Here is a 5,261-nt window from a genome sequence, read left to right on the forward strand (position 1 = left end):
ATTATCATACAAGCTTAATAATTGTATGTTAGACCTTGTTTTTTATATGATTATTTACTGCAGTATAGGACGTCTCCAGTAATGAGTGCCCGCGGTGATGTGCCTTCAAACTACAATATAAAAGTGTTGTAACTACCTCAACATTGTATGGAATAACAGTTTATATTTACAGCAAAAAAAAAAAAAAAAAAAACAAAAAAAAAACAAAAAAAACAAAAAAAACAACAACAACAAAAACACCAAAAAAAAAAACAAAAAAAAAAAAAAAAAACAAAAAAACAACTTGCACTGATGGAACAGTATTTTACATACATTACATAATGATCAGTAGTCTAAGAGCATGAACTTCGGCTTAGATACGTTTTTTATGGAATCTGATGTGTCCGATAGTTTGCTTCATTTTCTGAAAAGTTGAACCATAAGATAAACTCTAGAAATTCCGGGTCTTGTCCAATAAGTGTGTCACAAGGGACTTTTCGTATGTCCATCCTGGTTATGGTGTTTATCCGTTTTCTCTATTTTGAGTTTCCATAAAGTCAAAAAGAAATACTGTAGTTTTTGAATAGAAATTACTGATTGAAAAATCCATCTGGTTTCAGAATGTGTCGAAGAGAGCTCGATTCAGTAAGTGTACCGTCGACAATATACTAACACTGTGACACAGGGAAACATGATTAAATATTTGGTTTAATTAATATATATTGAAGGGAAAACCAAACAATGAAATTAAGGTAGAGACCGATAGCAACCACGTGATCAGTAAAAATCGTGTATTTTCACGTGAAATTATTTTTTGGAATTCCGTACATCGCCATAGAGTAGTTGAAAAACAAAAAGGGGTTCCGAAAGTACAAGTTGTTGCTGTGACTGAATCGATGATTGAGAGGGTCGTCTCGACGAAAGATATAGAAATTTGGCCATAGTTTAGATTAGGAATACGTCAATGTAATAATAGTGGACTAAATGTTTCGTCCGTGCAGAATGGCACTTTTTACCTCACGAAATTCACCACCATGCATAGCTGCGCTACGTAAACAAAGTTGTTGATGTAGCGTGATCGTGATGTCCGAGTGCTGCGAGTTTCAATACTGTTTATGTAGTCATTGAGAGTTTAAACAAAGTTTCTTCTGAGAAGAGGAATTCGATGGATGCATTCAACGTGGACAACGAAATCATAATTTCGTTTGGTAAGTGAAAAAAAATGGCAAATTGAATTTGTATTCAACCCACTTTTCCTCTGCTATTTCACAACGCGATTTTATAATAACATATATAAACGCACAATTTGGAGCTGTTTCATTTTTTGTGCATTTATGTATTCCATATGTGCCCAAAATATAACTCCTACATGTGCATGTAATTGTAAATGGATGTCATGTATATGCCAGATTTGAAAAAAAAATAGGGCTCTCACAAGTTTGAGGGGGGGGGGGTTGCACTAAAATTCTATTTGGTATAAATGATAGTACTTATAGTATCTTGAAATTTCATTGACCTAAGAGATATTTCAAATCTGAGGTTTCATGTTTCATGCAAGCATGTAGGTCTACAAAACTTTATTCAAAATATTTGTAAAATCACAAGCCCCCCTCATAGGCAAATAAATGTATTGTATGAAAATAAGATATGTATGTCCTTCTCTTGACCCACACTCCGTAAAGGAGACAGGTCTGATAAATCTAGAGTTGACTTGTTTTGATATTATTAGAATGAACTGGCAGTTTATGAAAACATATCTGTCATCTCATATTGTAATATGATAATTAGGATGTTTATTCACCTCATTAAGGACCCAGGGGTGGGAGGGTATGTACAGTTTAAATAGAAGGTAACTATAACAATATGAAATAAATAACAATCATGCAGATGTACTACTACTGCAAGAGTTCACATTGCTGCACTGCACACATTTAACATACATGTAGTGTTACATATGTAATACTGATTTCAGACAAGATTTTAAAAATTAACATAATAAAATACATGTTATGTGTGTAATTTTCAATATATCAGCATTTTAAAGTTCACTAAACATGCATTGAGACACACAATTTTAAAATTGACATTGTCTGACACAGTATAATTAATGATTAATACTGACTGTGCAAATATTAATTATGATGATTTTTTTCTAAGCATCATCCTAAGGACCAGTGCAAGTTGAAGTGGGCTTCCAGCCAACAACTTCAACAGCAATTTGCCATGAAAATCAGCAAGAAAGGTACAATATTTTCTATCTTAGTAAGATAGAATTTTTCATTTTAACACCAGACATTTATCAAGACAATTCTTAGTATATTAGATATTCATCTTTTTTTCAATATTTGAATATACAGAATATATTTTTTATAACAGGTACTTCATTTACATTGATGATGTCATATCCCCTGGACCCCACAACTTTACAGGTTACAGAGAAAATTCAAGAACTTCTGCACAATGTGGGACTCGGATAGAATCAATAATGTATTTGTGAGCCCAGATATATTGTGCAACATACTAAAGTGTGAATTTAATGGAAAACAAGTACATGTACTCATGTATTACATGTCTTTTTTAAAGACAATAATATTGTATAAATATAGAGGAAGTGTCATTGTTGATTATTCTAAGTTTTTGATATACCAAAATCAGTAAACATTTGTAAATGAAAATAAAATACCAATTTTATAACTTTAATCAATGTGTTTGAATTTCTCATTTTCTAACCCCCCTCCCACCCCACCCCCGTTACACACACTCAGTGCATATATACTGTGAATGCAATATGCATGCATTCTAAGTTATCCAAGCGAGTTTTTGTTTCAGTGTGAGACTACAAGTAGGACTCATAAACTTATGAAGAGACATATATATTTGTGAGAGCAAGATAGCTGATATGAGCCTTGAGATCAATGGGTCGAGCCGCGGTGGTGGTCTAGAGGTTAGAGCGTTCGCCCCGCATGCGGAAGGCCAGGGTTCGAACCGGCGCGAGCCCCCCTAAAATTTTCAAGTTTAAAGTAAATCGTGGTCTCTTGTTTAGAGAAATATATACGATAAAAGAAGCCATAATTTCCTCCACTCTCAGAGAAATAAATGTCTGACAAAATCTTTTGATTTATTGAATTACTTTTAGTGGGAGAACTGCTACTTTTTCCAAAAACCCTTAAAATTTGCGTTATTTTATTAGTTTCACCTTATTAAAAATGACAGAAAATAATAAAAATGACTACATAGGAGACATATTTTAAGCCCTAAAAAATCTGTAAAATCCAGGAGTTTCTGGGGAATCGCCCCCCTCCCTTCAAGGCGGCCCCCAGACCCCTGCCTCATACAGTTGCACCCCCCCCCCTCCCAACTTCAATTCCTGATCCGCCCCTGAAATAGCTTATAGAAACCTTCTTATTGTCATGTTCAATTTTCAAAGAGGTAATTTGGGAATGCTTAAACATTCTAAGTTATAAAAAGGTCAGTAGTTTATCTCTGCTGGCTGAATCTTTCTTCTCAATGCACCGAGTGCAATTCATGACGTCTATGTTCCTGCTCATTCTTTCTCCTCCATACCATACAGTATATTAAAGGGGTTGGGATGTAATGGAGACATTTGTTTTAACAAATATAAATTGTATTTCAATTTTTTGTGGGAATTTTTATTTGGGAAAACTCTTGATATTAATCATCAAATATGATGACGTATGATAAATCTATATTCTGAGTGTAAGTGCACAAAGGTCAACAACGAGAACTACAACAAAATATAAGCTACAATTTGAAATACATACTTTCTGTATTATATTTATTAATTTAAAAAAGGTATTACAAAGAATCTTCGAATTTCAGCAAGCTGTTTTTGATGGATTGTTTACAACATCTTTTAATAACCCATTTTCTTACGAAAATGTGTAGTTTGTTAAAAGGGGGTGGGGTTAGGAATTTTTTACTAGTTCCATATTGAACCCCATTATGGTGTATAATTTTTTTCATATATTTTACTGACTAATAGACTGACCACTTAATGAAATAAAATAAGAAATTTGATGGGTAATTTTTTTGCAGCTTAAGCAAAGGTATGACCCTGTGTGCAAATATTGTGCACTGTTTTAAGGTAATTGGCCAATGTAGCTCTGTTGAAGTAATGTTGTTGCATGTTAATAATGATTGCTGAACTTGAAATTGATGTGTAATATACAATTATGTGAAAGGTTGTTTGGAACCATATATGACAAGTTATGATCCTTTTTACAATAAAAATGTTATAGCTCTATTTGTATATTGCTCTCTACTTATTTTTCTTCACTTTTTACGCTTTACAAGGACTAAAGAAGGTGTTGTTAAAATCGCCATATTTCTCAAAAACAAGGTCGATTACCTACATTGATTTTTTATTATGTTTTATATCGAAGCTTCATCATAAACATATATCAAAATAAAAAAAATTCAATGGTTAATTTTTTTAGCATCAACCTATCAATCTCTACCTTAAGATAAGCCCTTAGTATGCGTCGTAGCTAATCATGTTCTTTACAACGGAAGGGCGGCCGTACTTGAGTTCAGAGAGCTTGCCTGGATGTCGTTACCCGGTATCTGTGATAATCTAACCTGCACCCATTAGTCGGCTTTAAAATAAATATCACAAAACAATTTCAAATTCTTCGAATTCGACGTTTACACTGAAAATCAACTTTATTTTATAATCAAATTCCAGATATTGCAATTACAGCATTTAGTGACTCATTGATATGTGTGTGTGGGGGGGGGGGGGGGGGGGAGGGGGGGGGCGGCAATTTGAAGATTTAAATTGATCACGAAAAATAATCTTACAGAAAAGATTTTGATTTTTAACATTTTATTGTGGTTTCTTCTTAGGCACAGAGATAAGTTGTCCTTGTGAGGAGCTCCCTATAGGTCAAGCTGATATGCTTCCTCTAGACCAATTGTCATAAAAATATATTTAGTCAGTAACTGTACATATATAAATAGGTTTAATTTATCACATAGATGGCTAAAATCTTATATTGGTGCATTCAATGACAACAATACAAAAACTTCTTGACATGGAGCTGCTTTACTATATGATCAACAGGGAAATTATTCTTTACTAAATATAAATACACCGGGGGGGGGGGGGGGGGGGGGGGGGGGTGCCAACAGCGATTTCTTTCCTTGTGTTTATTGGTGTAAGAATAGAAATTGAAAGTAGCTGTTTACTTTCATTCATTATCATAACTTTGCTTCAGCTAACATCTATGTTCCTTCATGTAGGAAACACGTTAATAACATGT

General features: G+C 33.6%; 1 long non-coding RNA gene across 1 annotated transcript; it reads left to right on the forward strand.

The window, feature by feature from the left end:
* Positions 1–804: 804 nt before the first annotated feature.
* Positions 805–4,249, forward strand: LOC125673419 (uncharacterized). Its single transcript, XR_008798638.1, has 3 exons — positions 805–1,187; positions 2,137–2,221; positions 2,356–4,249. It is a non-coding gene; the product is annotated as an uncharacterized LOC125673419 (long non-coding RNA).
* The last annotated feature ends 1,012 nt before the right edge of the window (positions 4,250–5,261 follow it).

Source organism: Ostrea edulis, chromosome 1, assembly GCF_947568905.1.
Source record: "Ostrea edulis chromosome 1, xbOstEdul1.1, whole genome shotgun sequence".
In the NCBI taxonomy this organism is placed as follows: Eukaryota; Metazoa; Mollusca; class Bivalvia; order Ostreida; family Ostreidae; genus Ostrea; species Ostrea edulis.